Genomic DNA, 22,223 nt, shown 5'->3' with positions numbered 1-22,223 from the left:
GTATATTTCTGGTTCATATAACGACCCTAACGCAGATTCTGCCATTATGTGTAAGGGAAAAATCCCCTGGAGCAGCCATACTGACTCGTTGTTTTCGTTTGTTGTTGTGTAGACAGGGGTGTCCTTCGCGGCTAGGCTAGCTACGGCAAGCCTACCTGTCCATTGTCCCTGTAGTTTCTGAAAGCCTACCGAGTGTCCACCACCTACGTCATTTTTGGACAAATACGTACATGGTGGACAGCTTTGGAAGTGCGCCCACGGAGCTACAGAACACCAATGATAATAAACGGGCGCATTTTAGCATATATGCTAATGATTAAAAACACACAGACTAGGTTGAATAGTGGCGAAGTGGTCCTTTAATAGAACACGTTTATGCCATGTTATCACAACAGTACCATATCTAAAATCACAGACAATATCCAGTCTAATATCATGATATGGATATATTATTGATACTAGGGATCATCCGATTCCGATCATTTGAAAATGACGATCGGTCCCGATTTCCGATCGCATGATCGGATCGGATATTATAGACACAGGTCTCTGATTGGGCAGTAATGCTGTGATATTATCAACGCAGGTCCCTGATTGGGCAGGACAATTCACAGAAAATGCATCGAGGCCGACATTTACGACCCAAAAGCAGACTTAACCTTTTTTGTTCTTATTTGAACAAATCGACATGAAAAAACTAAACTAAAAGCACTAAAAAGTAAAACAAACAAAAAAATAATATAGACCGATGTATTTTTTCCTTCTAATTGCGTGTAATTAACCACTTCTCTCGTTTAAACCATCGTCACCACAATAGTGAAAGCATTTGTTAACCATTTCAGCCCTGCACTTTACTTCCTCATTATGACAAATGACTGATCTGCAAACTCTCACCAGCACCGCACGACGACGCGTTGTGAGCTTGTAGATCTGCTATGTTCACTCTTTATCTTAATTAACAACAACAACAACAACAACAACAACATTGTCAGTGTATCTTTTACAGCCTTCTTAGTATCAGTAGCCGGGCAGTAATTATGTAAGAATTCTTTTGAAGATTCTCAGAGAAAGCAGTACGGGCCAACTCTATCCAGTTCCTTGGCATTGTTACTCAGGTATTTTCTTTTTTAAATCATGCCCTTGTGGACTTCACTTCCACCGCGTTCCAGAACGAACGCAGTGTTTTGAAATGTCAAAGCGCTTCAGAGGAGGAGGAGGGGGGGGGGGGGGGGGGGGAGGAGGAGGAGGAGGAGGAGAAGGGGAGGGAGGAGGAGGAGAGGAGGGGAGGGGAGGGGAGGGGAGGGGAGAGGAGAGGAGAGGAGAGGAGAGGAGAGGAGAGGAGAGGAGAGGGGAGGGGAGGGGAGGGGAGGCCCAAAAAACATGTTCTATCTATCATGTAAACACAGGAAGCCACGTTCCCTGTGAGACCATGAAAGGTTAAGTGGTGGAAGTCTGCGGAAGAATGTGTTCAGTAATGGATGTATAGCCTGTCTGTCTGTCTGTCTGTCTGTCTGTCTGTCTGTCTGTCTGTCTGTCTGTCTGTCTGTCTGTCTGTCTGTCTGTCTGTCTGTCTGTCTGTCTGTCTGTCTCAATAGCCGCTCTATAAGTTCAGAACGACACATTGTGAGCTTGTAGAACGACTTTTTTTCAAACAGTGAGTGAGTTTAACCACTCTAAACCTATGTGTACATTTGACGCTATTGACGCTATTAACCCCACTTTGAGAACCACAACACTGTGTGTGTGTGTGTGTGTGTGTGTGTGTGTGTGTGTGTGTGTGTGTGTGTGTGTGTGTGTGTGTTGTGTGTCACACACACATAAATAGCAATGTGACACCGGGGGTCAACATGCTTCATCCCTCTCCTGTTACGTAACTCTCTCTCTCTCCAGAGAAGTCAACACTGTGTCAATCTCTCTCTCTCTCTCTCTCTCTCTCTCTCTCTCTCTCTCTCTCTCTCTCTCTCTCTCTCTCTCTCTCTCATACACTCACGCTCGCACACGCACACACACACCCCCTCCCTTCCCCCAATTGGGTGTGATTGTTTCAAGCAGAGCCTCCTATTGGAGGAGAGTTACACCAACGATGGCTCAGGAACCACGCCGGCCGCTCACCTGGTTCATGCAACTTGAAATGGTGACAAAATGATTAATCAATTCATTCATTTTTTTTGCAATTAATGTCATACCTTTTTTAGACACATGTGTAGCTATTCTTCAACCCATTAAGACCTGAGAAGGATTCTAAATCCTGACCACATCCACCAACCCATGTTTCTATGTCAGTGGTTCTCAAACAGTTTCATGTCAAGGACCCCGGAAAATATCTGCATTTGGCCTCCGACCCCCATCTGAAAATATGTTGTTCCAGGGACCCCCCCCCCCCCCAGGAGCAAGGATTTGAGTTTAAAGGTGGCCTTACACTAGCCGATAATCGGGCATTTTTTGACGCTCGGGGGGTGCCCGACTCAATCGATCTGCTCGGGGCCGCTCAAAGCGCGATCGGGATCGGCCCGATCAACATCAAGAATGTTTGATATTTGCTCTGCCCCGCTCCGATTATCCTGTAGTGTGTGGTGCTATCAGATTTCAGATTTAAAAAAATCGGCTAGTGTAAGGCCACCTTAAAAACTCCGAAATAATATAATGTTCAAAGATTTGCGACACATTTTCACAACTTTTCAAAAATAGCAGACCTACAAGCTCATAGCGCGGCACTCGGTGCCGCGCTATGAGCTTGTAGGTCTGCTATTTTTCATTAGCTAAGGTATAACACGATGACACAAAAAGGGTGTTCCCGCCGTGAATGGGTTAATCAGATCTATGTAGAGTAAAGGTACTGTACGACGCGTGGCGTTCATTTATTTCAATTTGATTTGTCTTTTTGCGAACGCAGTGAGCATTTACTATGAGACCCAGCAGATCACGTCTGTGTGTGTGTGTGTGTGTGTGTGTGTGTGTGTGTGTCTGTGTGTGTGTGTGTGTCACGCTGTAACACCACCCGCCCACCACCAGAGGGCGCAGCTGTATCACACACAAAAACACACACACACACATGCACGCACGCACACACACACGCACGCACGCACGCACGCACGCACGCACGCACGCACGCACGCACGCACGCACACACACACACAAAAAACTTAACTTAAAAAAAAACTTAACTTAAAAAAAAACTTAACTTAAAAAAAAACCTAACTTAAAAAAAAAACTTAAAAAGGAAAAACGCACACACAAAAAACTTAACTTAAAAAAAAACTTAACTTAAAAAAAAACTTAACTTAAAAAAAAAACTTAAAAAGGAAAAACGCACACACACAAAAAACTTAACTTAAAAAAAAACTTAACTTAAAAAAAAAACGTAAAAAGGAAAAACGCACACACAAAAAACTTAACTTAAAAAAAAACTCTCACTGTCATTGACTCTCACCGCACGCATCCTGTCCGCTTGCCTCTTCATGTCGCTGCAGACGGAGACCTCGAAGGCGTTTTAGATTGCGCATTACATTCACACACCGATGGTGTAGGAAACCATGCAAGGCACCAACCTGCACATCGGGAGCAATTCAGAGTCTTGCTCAAGGACACTTTGACACTAACTCTGGGCTGGGGAGCCCGGGTTCGAACTGTCACTCTACCCCGGAACCACTGCCACCCCCCCTTAGGCTGCGCAACAGTGACACTTGGTTGTGAAAACCAACCAAAAGCTACTTTCGTTCTCGGACAGACCCAGCCAGGCAGGGACAGACCCAGGGACACACATAGCTGTCTATAGGAGTGGTTGCACCACTCAGAAATAGAAGCTTACCATACAGTGTTATAAATCTGTATTACTGACGGTGCTTCTGAGAGGCAAGCCAAGGACTTGGAGGGAAAGGTTTCAGAGCTAAAGGTCACAGTAATAATTCAAGTACATTTTATTTATAGATCACACAAAAACAACCAAGGTTGACCAAAGTGCTGCACAGCATAATATAACACATAATACAGGAAATATACAACCCTTTAATATAACAACACATAATACAGAGGAAATATACAACCCTTTAATATAACAACACATAATACAGAGGAAATATACAACCCTTTAATATAACAACACATAATACAGAGGAAATATACAACCCTTTAATATAACAACACATAATACAGAGGAAATATACAACCCTTTAATATAACAACACATAATACAGAGGAAATATACAACCCTTTAATATAACAACACATAATACAGAGGAAATATACAACCCTTTAATATAACAACACATAATACAGAGGAAATATACAACCCTTTAATATAACAACACATAATACAGAGGAAATATACAACCCTTTAATATAACAACACATAATACAGAGGAAATATACAACCCTTTTAAAAATAAAAATAAAATACACAACTACACGTGATTAACCCATTTAGAGCTGACATCGACATTTTAAAAATGTCTTCTAAAGTCAGTTTTCTGAAATACCTCATGTTTCTGTATCAGTGACATTTCATCTCGAGGACCCCAAAACATATATGTATTTACTATTTGGCTGCTGACCCCCTTCTGAAAATATGTTGTTCCAGGCACCCCCCAGAAGCAAAGATTTGAGTTAAAATGTTTCACTCTGATAGAATATATATTCAAAGATTTGAGGCACATTTTCACGATTTTTGAGTGGTGCAACCACTCCCTTACGGACTTATGTGTGTGGGTGGGTGGCTGGCTGGGTGGCTGGGTAGGTATGAGCATGAAAACAGCATGGTTGTTTTTCACCACCTGTGCGCAACCTAACACACACACAAACACACACACACACACACACACACACACACACACACACATTTTAACTGTATATATGGTGATTTCGGGTGTGCCAGTACAGCACAGTACAGTAGAGGGTACAGTAGAGGGACCTCCACACGGTAACTCTGTCATCTCTCTACCGTTTTGGATGCGGGGCGGCTCACCGGAACCGGGTCGGCACCCTGGGTGCGTTCCTGTGGGTCTGGAACTCGCGCTATGAGCTTGTAGATCTGCTATTTTTCAACAGCTAAAGCGTAACATAATGCTTAAAACACCAAAAGGGGTTCCCGTTCAGAATGGGTTAAAAATAAATCACATCTGTGAACTGAGCAGTGCAACTATACATTTATTGTGTATGTCTTGATCAAGTGACCTTGATGAAGCAGTTGAGACAATCGTGCTTTCAAAGGCAAGAGGCCTGCAGCTCTGCTGCACAAGGTCTTATCCCTCACAGCGAGAGATATATATATACCGGTGTATATCAATGTGTACGGCACTATGCATCTCCTAAGGCGCCTGAGGCTATGGCCTGGTCATAAGGCTATTTATTACAATCAGTCACAGAGGTATACTGTACATGTTGCCTACAGCACAGAGTGGACTAAAAACCCCCAGAGAAGCAGTCATGGCTCAAACATAAGGGAGGACAGTATAGATGAAACATAAACTCTAATCAATGGGATTACATATTGTGGAGAGTACATGGAGGTCATAAAGAGTACATGGAGGTCACAATCTCAATTAGTCCGAAATTTGGATTATTTTTTAATGTTTCTGTTATCGTGAACCGGTAATAATGTTTCTGTTATCGTGAACCACTAATCGATTCACATCACATCGCTTTGGCCATGTCTCGCGACCAGTCATATAGTTGATTGATTGATTTATTAACAGTTTGCAAATTACAGTACATTTCAAGTACAACTCAATACAAAAACGGTTAAAGGAGAATCCCATGCTAGAAGGCTTTCTTACCTTTATTTGTAGTTGTTACGTCCCCACCAAAGAGGCCATGGTTATTTTGTGCAAAAGCTCCTTATTGGCTATTTCCCCTACCATAAGCCCTCAATGAATTGAATTGAATGGGAATTGAACGGGGCTATGGGGTGTTGTGCTAATTTGCTTATTTCCATCGCTTTTTTGAGTGGTGTAAACCACTCCTACAACTGGCTTTTTTGTGCAGAAAAAATGAGCATGGTTGCTATGTAAACCCTGTTGTAATGACGTAATGAAATCACACCCGGGTGAACAGGGTGAACATAGCAACCATGCTAATTTTTTCTGCACAAACAAAGCCGGGTAATGAAATCACACCCGGGTGTGATTTAATTACGTCAGACATGATTTCATTACGTCAGACAGACCTTACACCACTCAGTTCACACGGGTGTGATTTTTTTTATATATCCTCTCTTCATAATGTAAATAATATCCCAATATCCCACACTTTACTACTTATTTCGATGGAAATAAGTGAATTAGCACAACACCCCATAGCCCCATTCAATTGACTCCATTGAGGGCTTATGGTAGGGGAAATAGCCAATAAGGAGCTTTTGCACTAAAAAACACCTGGACCTCTTTGGTGGGGACGTAACAACTACAAAGAAAGGTAAGAAAGTCTTCTAGCATGGAATTCTCCTTTAACTGAGTGGACGACACCATAAAGCATTACATAGTTTATGTAATGCTTACATTGTGGTTTTGAACGTGACGAGAGGAGCAAGGACAGCTGTGCGGTACATACTGTATTATGATGATGTCACTGTTGCCGGGTAGAACAGACCTCCTACTGTAGGCCCTGTATTTATTGTCTCCACCAGGCCGAAGGCATGGGGAGAGAGTATGTTTTGCACTCCGTCCGTGTGTCCGTCCGTGTGTGCGTCCTTCCGTCCGTCCGTTACCAGCTAATCTCCGGCACCGTTAACCCGGTCGATGCCAAACTTTGCACACACACTCCCTGGATGCCAACGATGAACCTCTGCCCCGCATTTTCCAGAACGGCCTGTTATAGCGCCACCATGAGGCAGCTTTTCACATTGTTTACCTAAAACTGCACCGATCTGCGTGAAACGTTGCATGCACACTCCCTAGAGGCCAAGGACAAACCTTTGACCTGCATTTTCCGCATCTGCCTTTTATAGCGCCACCAGGAGGCCGAATTTTGTAAAACACATTTTTGGATATTACTCCTCCAGATTCTGTCCAAAAATCTAAAAAATCGTTACACAGTATCTCTATGGTCATGTGCTCAAGTCGGATCTGTCCGATATTTCATATTCCATCCTAATTGGCTATAATTGGCTTTCACAGTTTGCAAGATTGCCCCGTTTTGAACAAAAGCCTCAAATCATGAACGCAGCATGCAATTTACGTGAAATCTTTCACACATTTTCTTACTAGGCTGAGGAATATATCCCACCCTTTTCACATTGGCCTGTTATAGCGCCACCAACAGGTTGATTTTTGCAAAACACATTTTTGGAACAAAATGCCTCAAATCATCCAATTGCCATCAAAGGCAAACATATTACTTATTTATATTACTCCTAAACATTTTGCCAAACATCTCACACAGTCCTATCCTCCTGGTGGAGACCTGTGCCCAGAAGGGCACTTTTTCTAGTTTACACTGTTGCCAGGTAGAACAGACCTCCTACTGCAGGCCCTGTATTTATTTACACTGTTGCCAGGTAGAACAGACCTCCTACTGCAGGCCCTGTATTTATTTACACTGTTGCCGGGTAGAACAGACCTCCTACTGTAGGCCCTGTATTTATTTACACTGTTGCCGGGTAGAACAGACCTCCTACTGTAGGCCCTGTATTTATTTACACTGTTGCCAGGTAGAACAGACCTCCTACTGTTGCCGGGTAGAACAGACCTCCTACTGTAGGCCCTGTATTTATTTACACTGTTGCCAGGTAGAACAGACCTCCTACTGTTGCCGGGTAGAACAGACCTCCTACTGCAGGCCCTGTATTTATTTACACTGTTGCCAGGTAGAACAGACCTCCTACTGTAGGCCCTGTATTTATTTACACTGTTGCCAGGTAGAACAGACCTCCTACTGTAGGCCCTGTATTTATTTACACTGTTGCCGGGTAGAACAGACCTCCTACTGTAGGCCCTGTATTTATTTACACTGTTGCCGGGTAGAACAGACCTCCTACTGTTGCCAGGTAGAACAGACCTCCTACTGCAGGCCCTGTATTTATTTACACTGTTGCCGGGTAGAACAGACCTCCTACTGTTGCCAGGTAGAACAGACCTCCTACTGTAGGCCCTGTATTTATTTACACTGTTGCCGGGTAGAACAGACCTCCTACTGTAGGCCCTGTATTTATTTACACTGTTGCCAGGTAGAACAGACCTCCTACTGCAGGCCCTGTATTTATTTACACTGTTGCCAGGTAGAACAGACCTCCTACTGTAGGCCCTGTATTTATTTACACTGTTGCCAGGTAGAACAGACCTCCTACTGTAGGCCCTGTATTTATTTACACTGTTGCCGGGTAGAACAGACCTCCTACTGTAGGCCCTGTATTTATTTACACTGTTGCCGGGTAGAACAGACCTCCTACTGTAGGCCCTGTATTTATTTACACTGTTGCCGGGTAGAACAGACCTCCTACTGTTGCCGGGTAGAACAGACCTCCTACTGCAGGCCCTGTCTTTATTTACACTGTTGCCGGGTAGAACAGACCTCCTACTGTAGGCCCTGTATTTATTTACACTGTTGCCGGGTAGAACAGACCTCCTACTGCAGGCCCTGTATTTATTTACACTGTTGCCGGGTAGAACAGACCTCCTACTGTAGGCCCTGTATTTATTTACACTGTTGCCAGGTAGAACAGACCTCCTACTGTTGCCGGGTAGAACAGACCTCCTACTGTAGGCCCTGTATTTATTTACACTGTTGCCGGGTAGAACAGACCTCCTACTGTAGGCCCTGTATTTATTTACACTGTTGCCAGGTAGAACAGACCTCCTACTGTAGGCCCTGTATTTATTTACACTGTTGCCGGGTAGAACAGACCTCCTACTGTAGGCCCTGTATTTATTTACACTGTTGCCAGGTAGAACAGACCTCCTACTGCAGGCCCTGTATTTATTTACACTGTTGCCAGGTAGAACAGACCTCCTACTGCAGGCCCTGTATTTATTTACACTGTTGCCGGGTAGAACAGACCTCCTACTGCAGGCCCTGTATTTATTTACACTGTTGCCGGGTAGAACAGACCTCCTACTGCAGGCCCTGTATTTATTTACACTGTTGCCGGGTAGAACAGACCTCCTACTGTAGGCCCTGTATTTATTTACACTGTTGCCGGGTAGAACAGACCTCCTACTGTAGGCCCTGTATTTATTTACACTGTTGCCGGGTAGAACAGACCTCCTACTGTAGGCCCTGTCTTTATTTACACTGTTGCCGGGTAGAACAGACCTCCTACTGCAGGCCCTGTATTTATTTACACTGTTGCCAGGTAGAACAGACCTCCTACTGTAGGCCCTGTATTTATTTACACTGTTGCCGGGTAGAACAGACCTCCTACTGCAGGCCCTGTATTTATTTACACTGTTGCCGGGTAGAACAGACCTCCTACTGCAGGCCCTGTATTTATTTACACTGTTGCCGGGTAGAACAGACCTCCTACTGTAGGCCCTGTATTTATTTACACTGTTGCCAGGTAGAACAGACCTCCTACTGTTGCCAGGTAGAACAGACCTCCTACTGTAGGCCCTGTATTTATTTACACTGTTGCCAGGTAGAACAGACCTCCTACTGCAGGCCCTGTATTTATTTACACTGTTGCCGGGTAGAACAGACCTCCTACTGCAGGCCCTGTATTTATTTACACTGTTGCCGGGTAGAACAGACCTCCTACTGCAGGCCCTGTATTTATTTACACTGTTGCCGGGTAGAACAGACCTCCTACTGTAGGCCCTGTATTTATTTACACTGTTGCCGGGTAGAACAGACCTCCTACTGTAGGCCCTGTATTTATTTACACTGTTGCCGGGTAGAACAGACCTCCTACTGTAGGCCCTGTATTTATTTACACTGTTGCCGGGTAGAACAGACCTCCTACTGTAGGCCCTGTCTTTATTTACACTGTTGCCAGGTAGAACAGACCTCCTACTGTAGGCCCTGTATTTATTTACACTGTTGCCGGGTAGAACAGACCTCCTACTGCAGGCCCTGTATTTATTTACACTGTTGCCAGGTAGAACAGACCTCCTACTGTAGGCCCTGTATTTATTTACACTGTTGCCGGGTAGAACAGACCTCCTACTGTAGGCCCTGTCTTTATTTACACTGTTGCCAGGTAGAACAGACCTCCTACTGCAGGCCCTGTATTTATTTACACTGTTGCCGGGTAGAACAGACCTCCTACTGCAGGCCCTGTATTTATTTACACTGTTGCCAGGTAGAACAGACCTCCTACTGCAGGCCCTGTATTTATTTACACTGTTGCCGGGTAGAACAGACCTCCTACTGTAGGCCCTGTATTTATTGTCTCCACCAGGCCGAAGGCATGGGGAGAGAGTATGTTTTGCACTCCGTCCGTCCGTCCGTCCGTGTGTCCGTCGGTGTGTCCGTCTGTGAACAGCTAATCTCCGGCACTGTTAACCTGGTCGATGCCACATTTTGCACACACACTCCCTGGATGCCAACGATGAACCTCTGCCCCAAAATTTCCAGAACGGCCTGTTATAGCGCCACCAGGAGGCCGCTTTGTGCAAAACAAGTTTTTGGACAGTACACCTACAGATTTTGTCCAAACATCATGCAAATTAGTACACAGTCTCTCTAGACCCATTCAACCAAACGGGTCTTTCAGATTTCTCAGACTCCATCCTGATTGGCTAAGATTGGCTTCCAAAGTTCGCAGGAGTGTTCAGTTTCAAAAAAATGCTGCAAATCATGAACACATCGTGTGATTTCCGTGCAATTGCGCACACACATTCCCACTAGGCCGAGGAAGAAATGCCACATGAACATTTTCAACTCAGCCTCATGGTGGCGCTATAACTGGCCGAAAAGTGTTTTTACTTCCAACTTCACGGATTTGTGGATAACTTTGTATGCCAACTCCCTAGAGGCCAAGGAAAAACCTTTGCCTGGAATTTTACACATCTGCTCTTTATAGCGCCACCAGGAGGCCGACATATGTAAAACACATTTTCTAATATTACTCCTTCAGATGTTATTCAAATTTCACGCAAATCGGTACACATGCTCTCCATAGTCATGTAATCCACCTTCATTGCCTACGATTGGCTTCTAAACTTTTCAGGAGTAGCCCGCTTGGTACCCGTTTTGTACAAATCGCCACAACTACTCAACGCAGCGTCCGATTTCGGTGAAACTGTGCATACATATTCCCACTAGGCTGAGGAAAAAATGCCACTTGACAGTTTTCAAATCAGCCTCATGGTGGCGCTACAACAGGCCAAGCTGTGTCTCACACACACACACACACACACACACACACACACACACACACACACACACACACACACACACACACACACACACACAAACATGATTATATTACTCCTAAACATTTTGCCAAACATCACACACACTCCTATCCTCCTGGTGGAGACCTGTGCCCAGAAGGGCACTTTTTCTAGTTTACACTGTTGACGATCAACAGATAGCTCTGAAACGGCTCCCGTTCTACAGAGGTGGAGAGGGACTTTAAGGTCATTTACTCCAAGTGCTGCACTTAGGTACCCTTTTCATGTATTTGTTTTTGAGTGGTGCAACGGACCACCGGGGGTCCGGGGACCACCACCGGGGGTCCGGGGACCACCACCGGGAGTCCAGGGACCACCGGGGGTCCCCGGACCACCGGTTGAGAGTCTGTTGGTCTGTTCATGGGTTGTTAACTCCGTGAGAGAGAACCCAATGACAATATAGTTCCTTTTCCATTTGTCTCACTTAGAAACGCTTCATAACACTTCCCCCATAATTAAACACTAACTCTGGCTGTGTGTAAACAGCACTGGTGGAAAATGGACCACATTTTGTTTACTTTAGGTTAAAAGTATCAATACTGCAATATAGAAATTTGTCCGGTAATCGAAATTTACTTGAGTAAAAGTACCAAAGTATTGGCATCAAAAATAATACTTAAAATGGCAAAAGTATCGTGAACCACTAATCGATTCACGCGACTCCTTTGCTCAGCTGTTTCTCTTATCTGCTCGTTGTTATGTAAGAGTTTAATAAGCAGAACATTGTAAAACTCATCTCACCATCAGCCTCACAGAGGAACAATACATATAAAATTGAGACAATTGGATCCTACTTGACCCTTTGGTCAAATAGAATGGAATTGTCTTTGTGTGATTTTGACACTGATAAGCACTATGTTCGCTCCCCCAGAGTCAGTGTCGAAGTATTAATTTAGTGTTTGAGTGGTGCAACCTCTCCTATAGACAGCTATGTGTGTGTCCCTCCCTGTGTCCGAGCACGGAAATAGCGTTTGTTCACCACCAAGTGTCACTGTTGCACAACATAACACACATACACACACAGGCCAGGGAGGAGGGCTTGTACAGTACAGTACAGTACAGTACAGTACAGTACAGTACAGTACAGTACAGTACAGTACAGTACAGTACAGTACAGTACAGTACAGTACAGTACAGTACCACTCACTTCAGATGGGTCTGATTGTTGTTAAATTAAGAAAGACAACTAGCAAAGTTAGTCTTGGTAACCAATGTGCTATTTCTCTTAAAGGGGATATTTCTCTTATTAAGCAGGCAAATATTGACAAAATAAAAGTGCTCTTTGTGCCTCAACACAATACCTCTCATTTGCTGAATCTTTGGAGGGGAATATTTGTAAAACATTTATTTCCATGCTCTGCACCCCAGTATTGGTTGGTTGGGAGGGGATCCGATTTGTATAAGCTTGCCTTGGTGTGACTGTACTAAACAGGCATAGAGCCCCGCTCTCCGCTGGGCGCTGCGTGGCCCGCGGTGTAGCCCCGCTCTCCGCTGGGCGCTGCGTGGCCCGCGGTGCGCTCATGGGACCGCTCTCCGCTGGGCGCTGCGTGGCCCGCGGTTTAGCCCCGCTCTCCGCTGGGCGCTGCGTGGCCCGCGGTGCGCTCATGGGACCGCTCTCCGCTGGGCGCTGCGTGGCCCGCGGTGCGCTCATGGGACCGCTCTCCGCTGGGCGCTGCGTGGCCCGCGGTGTGCTCATGGGACCGCTCTCCGCTGGGCGCTGCGTGGCCCGCGGTGCGCTCATGGGACCGCTCTCCGCTGGGCGCTGCGTGGCCCGCGGTGCGCTCATGGGACCGCTCTCCGCTGGGCGCTGCGTGGCCCGCGGTGCGCTCATGGGACCGCTCTCCGCTGGGCGCTGCGTGGCCCGCGGTGTGCTCATGGGACCGCTCTCCGCTGGCCGCTGCGTGGCCCGCGGTGTGCTCATGGGACCGCTCTCCGCTGGGCGCTGCGTGGCCCGCGGTGCGCTCATGGGACCGCTCTCCGCTGGGCGCTGCGTGGCCCGCGGTGCGCTCATGGGACCGCTCTCCGCTGGGCGCTGCGTGGCCCACGGTGTGCTCATGGGACCGCTCTCCGCTGGGCGCTGCATGGCCCGCGGTGCGCTCATGGGACCGCTCTCCGCTGGGCGCTGCGTGGCCCGCGGTGCGCTCATGGGACCGCTCTCCGCTGGGCGCTGCGTGGCCCGCGGTGCGCTCATGGGACCGCTCTCCGCTGGGCGCTGCGTGGCCCGCGGTGTTCTCATGGGACCGCTCTCCGCTGGGCGCTGCGTGGCCCGCGGTGCGCTCATGGGACCGCTCTCCGCTGGGCGCTGCGTGGCCCGCGGTGCGCTCATGGGACCGCTCTCCGCTGGGCGCTGCGTGGCCCGCGGTGTTCTCATGGGACCGCTCTCCGCTGGGCGCTGCGTGGCCCGCGGTGCGCTCATGGGACCGCTCTCCGCTGGCCGCTGCGTGGCCCGCGGTGCGCTCATGGGACCGCTCTCCGCTGGGCGCTGCGTGGCCCGCGGTGCGCTCATGGGACCGCTCTCCGCTGGCCGCTGCGTGGCCCGCGGTGCGCTCATGGGACCGGACCTTAGTCTTTTTCATCAATTATTAGTGGACCTTCAGCATTTATAGTTGAGGACCCCTGCTCTATACTGTACCCTTTTTTAATAACAAGTAAGACAGATGGTAACTTGGGAAGCGAACGCAGCTCGTAAATTGCAATAACAACAATTAGAATAAATTATTTTTTTATACGTTTTTTTTTAAGTTTTCTTTTTAGTGTGTATGTGTGTGTGCGTGCGTGTGTGTGTTTTTTTTACGTTTTCTTTTTAAGTTATTTTTTAAGTTTTGTGTTTTGTGTGTGCGTTTTGTTTGTGTTGTGTGTTTTGTTTGTGTTGTGTGTGTTTTTTGTGTGCGATACAGCTGTGCCCTCTGGTGGCGGGCGGGTGGTGTTACAGCGTGACACACAGACATGTTCTGCTAGGTCTCATAGTTACAGCTGTGCCCTCTGGTGGCGGGCGGGTGGTGTTACAGCGTGACACACAGACATGTTCTGCTAGGTCTCATAGTTAGTGCTCACTGCGTTCGCAATTATTTAAAATAAATCACACCCGTGTGAACTGAGTGGTGTAAGGTCTTATATAGCCTGAACGACGTAATGAAATCATGTCTGACGTAATGAAATCACACCCGGGTGAACAGGGTGAAGATAGCAACCATGCTCATTCTTTCTGCACAGACTAACAAAGCCAGTTGTAGGAGTGGTTTACACCACTCAAAAAACAAATAGTGAAAATATTTTCGTTACTTTTGCCGCTCTTCTGCGATGAAATGGACCAGTGGTTTTCACATCAAGGTCCATTATTTTATCTATTCTGCATTTTTAGTCACAGAACCACCATTTGATGACTTTCAGCCTCTCTGACCCAAACCCCCCTATTGGTCCCCGGGAAGAATGTTTGTTCCACAACACGCACGCACACGCGCACGCACACGCACACGCACACGCGCACACACGCGCACACACACACACACACACACACACACACACACACACACACACACACACAAAACACACACAAAACACACACAAAACACACACACACACACACACACACACACACACACACACACACACACACACACACACACAAAACACACACAAAACACACACACACACACACACACAGCTGGCCTCCATCAGAGGCCAAACAAACTACTGTGCAAATATTAGAAGTTGTTCCACAGAACTTTGGACCCACTTGAGCCTCGGTTTGTTTGTCCTGCTGATAAAGAACCGTTGCTTCCAAAAACAGAAGCGGGATCACTTTTAATTCTCTCTTTATTATTACTTTATTCAGAGAATAGAATTGGTATCAACGTGTGTGTGTGTGTGTGTGTGTGTGTGTGTGTGTGTGTGTGTGTGTGTGTGTGTGTGTGTGTGTGTGTGTGTGTGTGTGTGTGTGTGTGTGTGTGTGTGTGTGTGTGTGTGTGTGTGTGTGTGTGTGTGTCATTTCCCATATTGGTGGGCAGCGTTGACAGTTTGTTTATTTTGCATACATTTACAATGTAAATGTATGCACACACACACACACACGTTGCATTGTGTAAATAGATGACTGCGTCATTCAGATCATACTGTACTGTAGATGACTGGTGGCGCGCTATGAGCTTGTAGATCTGCTATTTTTCAATAGCTAAAGCATGACATAATGCTAACACCAAAAGGGGTTCCCGCCCAAAATGGGTTAATTTGATGAGGTTTTAGCCTCTCAGACCATTTGATGAGGTTTTAGCCTCTCAGACCATTTGATGAGGTTTTAGCCTCTCAGACCATTTGATGAGGTTTTAGCCTCTCAGACCATTTGATGAGGTTTTAGCCTCAGACCCAAAACTAACGAAGATGTTGTTTATCTGTTCAGGAGGTGAAAGAACCATGTTCACAACATCCACTCTATTCCTCTGAGAACATCTGCATTCCACAGCAAAGGACCATGTTCACAACATCCACTCTATTCCTCTGAGAACATCTGCATTCCACAGCAAAGGCCAGATGTGTGTCCGTGTGGTGTGAAGTACTGTGGTGGAAACTGTACTCAAAGATTTTACATAAAAGGTTTTAACGGACGGACATCGGAATTTAATAAATGTCTTCTAAATCCTGACAGTTTTCTGAAAAACCTCATGTTTCTGTATCAGTGGTGCTCAATATTTCATGTCAAGGACCCCCAAAAATCATGTATTTGGCCGCCGACCCCCATCTGAAAATATGTTGTTCCAGGGACCCCCCCATAGAAGCAAAGATTTGAGTTAAAAATAAAAACTAGACTAAAATGTTAGGAAGGGACTAGTGGACAAGAGATCCAGTATAAGTCATTTTACACTTGGTTGCATGCTGAAAATAGCCGATCTACAAGCTAAACACAAACATTAAATGCCATTGACAACGAAAGGGGAATTTAGGTCATACGTGCCTGGCTGAAATATGACGTAAATTTGAGGCAAACACAAACATTAAATGCCATTGACAACGAAAGGGGAATTTAGGTCATACGTGCCTGGCTGAAATATGACGTGAATTTGAGGCAAACACAAACATTAAATGCCATTGACAACGAAAGGGGAATTTAGGTCATACGTGCCTGGCTGAAATATGACGTAAATTTGAGGCAAACACAAACATTAAATGCCATTGACAACGAAAGGGGAATTTAGGTCATACGTGCCTGGCTGAAATATGACGTGAATTTGAGGCAAACACAAACATTAAATGCCATTGACAACGAAAGGGGAATTTAGGTCATACGTGCCTGGCTGAAATATGACGTGAATTTGAGGCAAACACAAACATTAAATGCCATTGACAACGAAAGGAGCATTTATTGTCATATTGTAGAAGAGCAAATCGGCTAACCAAACCCATAAATTCAGTTGTCATCTCAGTACATGATCATGGTGAAAAGATGAGTTTGGTTTTAAACATTGTGTATCATGGTTAAAATATAGTATATTCATTTTTTCGTTGGATACTGTACGACGACAAGAGCGCCCCTCACTTCACACGGGTGTGATTTCTTTTTGACATGTCACATGCTACTTAACCCATTTTGGGCGGGAACCCCTTTTGGTGTTATAATTTAGCTATTGAAAAATAGCAGATCTACAAGCTCGTAGCGCGCCACCGAGTGGCGCGCTACGAGCTTGTAGGTCTGCTATTGTTTTTTAAATCGTGCCTCAAATTTGGAATATATTTTTTCAGAACAAACGTTTTTAACTCAAATCTTTGCTTCTGAGGAGGTCCCTGGAACAACATATTTTCAGATGGGGGGTCGGAGGCCAATTACAGATCATTTTTGGGGTCCTTGACATGAAATATTGAGTGATATAGGCCTAGAAACATAGGTATTTCAGAAAACTGTCAGGATTTAGAAGACATTTTTTTCAGGCCTAAATGGGTTTAAACATAATGACAGTCACATATAACCCCCATAAAAAATTGCACACAGACAGCCGGTCAGCAAGTGGATTCATGAATGTATGATTATGACAATATATAGACAATATTTTATTGTCTATCAACAATTGAATGCCTCTGTATGTAATATAATGTATCCTGTCATTAAATATATGCCCTTTAGTCCAAGTAATGGTGTTTGAAATATGAATAACATTCAATATACTGTGGTTTTTATCTCCTTATTTGGACATGAATAGTAGCTTGAGATAGCTGGAGTCAGTGAATGGCACTAGGGAGCCCTCTTGTGGCCTCAACATGTAATCTAAAGTGTTTTTTATCTGTCTCTGGTCTTTCACACGACCATGAGCTAAACACTGGTCTGGGGACCCCCAGGGGTCCTTGAGGAGGTTCCAGGTGGTCCCCAGCTAAATGAGAGTTTGTAAATTGTAACCAAATGGACCCTTGTTAGATCCTTGACCCTTTCAGGTCCATTTGGTTTAATTTTAAGCTCTGACGAGTTAAATTATTGTTAACCATCTGCATTGCTTAATTTACAAGAAGTCTACACAATTAGAGAATGTAGAAGAATTGTTATTATTGATCAACGTTTGCCTGTTGTCTCTCCTAATGGTACCAACATCAATACAGCCTGTTGTCTCTCCTAATGGTACCAACATCAATACAGCCTGTTGTCTCTCCTAATGGTACCAACATCAATACAGCCTGTTGTCTCTCCTAATGGTACCAACATCAATACAGCCTGTTGTCTCTCCTAATGGTACCAACATCAATACAGCCTGTTGTCTCTCCTAATGGTACCAACATCAATACAGCCTGTTGTCTCTCATAATGGTACCAACATCAATACAGCCTGTCGTCTCTCCTAATGGTACCAACATCAATACAGCCTGTTGTCTCTCCTAATGGTACCAACATCAATACAGCCTGTTGTCTCTCCTAATGGTACCAACATCAATACAGCCTGTTGTCTCTCCTAATGGTACCAACATCAATACAGCCTGTTGTCTCTCCTAATGGTACCAACATCAATACAACCTGTCGTCTCTCCTAATGGCACCAACATCAATACAGCCTGTTGTCTCTCCTAATGGTACCAACATCAATACAGCCTGTTGTCTCTCCTAATGGTACCAACATCAATACAGCCTGTCGTATCTCCTAATGGTACCAACATCAATACAGCCTGTCGTCTCTCCTAATGGTACCAACATCAATACAGCCTGTTGTCTCTCCTAATGGTACCAACATCAATACAGCCTGTTGTCTCTCCTAATGGTACCAACATCAATACAGCCTGTTGTCTCTCCTAATGGTACCAACATCAATACAGCCTGTTGTCTCTCCTAATGGTACCAACATCAATACAGCCTGTTGTCTCTCCTAATGGTACCAACATCAATACAGCCTGTCGTCTCTCCTAATGGTACCAACATCAATACAGCCTGTTGTCTCTCCTAATGGTACCAACATCAATACAGCCTGTTGTCTCTCCTAATGGTACCAACATCAATACAGCCTGTCGTCTCTCCTAATGGTACCAACATCAATACAGCCTGTTGTCTCTCCTAATGGTACCAACATCAATACAGCCTGTCGTCTCTCCTAATGGTACCAACATCAATACAGCCTGTTGTCTCTCCTAATGGTACCAACATCAATACAGCCTGTTGTCTCTCCTAATGGTACCAACATCAATACAACCTGTTGTCTCTCCTAATGGTACCAACATCAATACAGCCTGTTGTCTCTCCTAATGGTACCAACATCAATACAGCCTGTCGTATCTCCTAATGGTACCAACATCAATACAGCCTGTCGTCTCTCCTAATGGTACCAACATCAATACAGCCTGTCGTCTCTCCTAATGGTACCAACATCAATACAGCCTGTTGTCTCTCCTAATGGTACCAACATCAATACAGCCTGTTGTCTCTCCTAATACCAACATCAATACAGCCTGTTGTCTCTCCTAATGGTACCAACATCAACACAGCCTGTTGTCTCTCCTAATGGTACCAACATCAATACAGCCTGTCGTCTCTCCTAATGGTACCAACATCAATACAGCCTGTTGTCTCTCCTAATGGTACCAACATCAATACAACCTGTTATCTCTCCTACTGGTACCAACATCAATACAGCCTGTTGTCTCTCCTAATGGTACCAACATCAATACAGCCTGTTGTCTCTCCTAATGGTACCAACATCAATACAGCCTGTTGTCTCTCATAATGGTACCAACATCAATACAGCCTGTTGTCTCTCATAATGGTACCAACATCAATACAGCCTGTCGTCTCTCCTAATGGTACCAACATCAATACAGCCTGTCGTCTCTCCTAATGGTACCAACATCAATACAGTCTGTTGTCTCTCCTAATGGTACCAACATCAATACAGCCTGTTGTCTCTCCTAATGGTACCAACATCAATACAGCCTGTCGTCTCTCCTAATGGTACCAACATCAATACAGCCTGTCGTCTCTCCTAATGGTACCAACATCAATACAGCCTGTTGTCTCTCCTAATGGTACCAACATCAATACAGCCTGTTGTCTCTCCTAATGGTACCAACATCAATACAGCCTGTTGTCTCTCCTAATGGTACCAACATCAATACAACCTGTCGTCTCTCCTAATGGCACCAACATCAATACAGCCTGTTGTCTCTCCTAATGGTACCAACATCAATACAGCCTGTTGTCTCTCCTAATGGTACCAACATCAATACAGCCTGTCGTATCTCCTAATGGTACCAACATCAATACAGCCTGTCGTCTCTCCTAATGGTACCAACATCAATACAGCCTGTTGTCTCTCCTAATGGTACCAACATCAATACAGCCTGTTGTCTCTCCTAATGGTACCAACATCAATACAGCCTGTCGTCTCTCCTAATGGTACCAACATCAATACAGCCTGTTGTCTCTCCTAATGGTACCAACATCAATACAGCCTGTTGTCTCTCCTAATGGTACCAACATCAATACAGCCTGTCGTCTCTCCTAATGGTACCAACATCAATACAGCCTGTTGTCTCTCCTAATGGTACCAACATCAATACAGCCTGTCGTCTCTCCTAATGGTACCAACATCAATACAGCCTGTTGTCTCTCCTAATGGTACCAACATCAATACAGCCTGTTGTCTCTCCTAATGGTACCAACATCAATACAACCTGTTGTCTCTCCTAATGGTACCAACATCAATACAGCCTGTTGTCTCTCCTAATGGTACCAACATCAATACAGCCTGTCGTATCTCCTAATGGTACCAACATCAATACAGCCTGTCGTCTCTCCTAATGGTACCAACATCAATACAGCCTGTCGTCTCTCCTAATGGTACCAACATCAATACAGCCTGTTGTCTCTCCTAATGGTACCAACATCAATACAGCCTGTTGTCTCTCCTAATACCAACATCAATACAGCCTGTTGTCTCTCCTAATGGTACCAACATCAACACAGCCTGTTGTCTCTCCTAATGGTACCAACATCAATACAGCCTGTCGTCTCTCCTAATGGTACCAACATCAATACAGCCTGTTGTCTCTCCTAATGGTACCAACATCAATACAACCTGTTATCTCTCCTACTGGTACCAACATCAATACAGTCTGTTGTCTCTCCTAATGGTACCAACATCAATACAACCTGTTGTCTCTCCTAATGGTACCAACATCAATACAGCCTGTTGTCTCTCCTAATGGTACCAACATCAATACAGCCTGTCGTATCTCCTAATGGTACCAACATCAATACAGCCTGTCGTCTCTCCTAATGGTACCAACATCAATACAGCCTGTCGTCTCTCCTAATGGTACCAACATCAATACAGCCTGTTGTCTCTCCTAATGGTACCAACATCAATACAGCCTGTTGTCTCTCCTAATACCAACATCAATACAGCCTGTTGTCTCTCCTAATGGTACCAACATCAACACAGCCTGTTGTCTCTCCTAATGGTACCAACATCAATACAGCCTGTCGTCTCTCCTAATGGTACCAACATCAATACAGCCTGTTGTCTCTCCTAATGGTACCAACATCAATACAACCTGTTATCTCTCCTACTGGTACCAACATCAATACAGCCTGTTGTCTCTCCTAATGGTACCAACATCAATACAGCCTGTTGTCTCTCCTAATGGTACCAACATCAATACAGCCTGTTGTCTCTCCTAATGGTACCAACATCAATACAGCCTGTTGTCTCTCCTAATGGTACCAACATCAATACAGCCTGTTGTCTCTCCTAATGGTACCAACATCAATACAGCCTGTTGTCTCTCCTAATGGTACCAACATCAATACAGCCTGTTGTCTCTCCTAATGGTACCAACATCAATACAGCCTGTTGTCTCTCCTAATGGTACCAACATCAATACAGCCTGTTGTCTCTCCTAATGGTACCAACATCAATACAGCCTGTTGTCTCTCCTAATGGTACCAACATCAATACAGCCTGTTGTCTCTCCTAATGGTACCAACATCAATACAGCATGGAATTGTAGACTTATATCTTATCCAACGACGAGAACATGATTATAAGTCTTGGGTCTGAGAGACTAAAGGTCATCAAACGGTGGACCGTGGCTCAAACGCTGAATAAATAATGGACCTTTAGTTGAAAACTACTCACTGACCAATAAGTCGAGGACAATAAGACTCATTACTGAAAAGTCCATTCATAGCATTTCATCAAAACCTCAACTATTGTATTGTTCTGTGTGTTGGATGATCATTTGTGTCTTTTCCGTTAGTTTGGGCTGACATTTCCACATAATAACATATTATATCTGTTATGGGAATGCTGTTCTCTATCTCTGTGTGTATGTCTGTAATCCACGTAGCCTGAGCTAACGCTAGACATTTCTGGCCTAGATGGGAGGGCTGCGGCTCAGATTTGCGCACACCCTGATTGGTTCACCGATCTGTCCGTCAG

General features: G+C 45.1%; 1 protein-coding gene across 1 annotated transcript in view; it reads left to right on the top strand.

Annotated features, from left to right (window-relative positions):
- The window catches only part of mast4 (microtubule associated serine/threonine kinase family member 4), a 218,508-nt gene that overhangs the window by 23,637 nt on the left and 172,648 nt on the right, over nucleotides 1-22,223 (top strand). The gene's annotated exons all lie outside the window — the stretch shown is intronic.

This window comes from Electrona antarctica (genome assembly GCF_951216825.1).
Source record: "Electrona antarctica genome assembly, chromosome: 16".
Lineage (NCBI taxonomy): Eukaryota > Metazoa > Chordata > Actinopteri > Myctophiformes > Myctophidae > Electrona > Electrona antarctica.
Note: the sequence above shows the minus strand (reverse complement) of the source record. Positions and strands in the feature narration are given on the sequence as shown.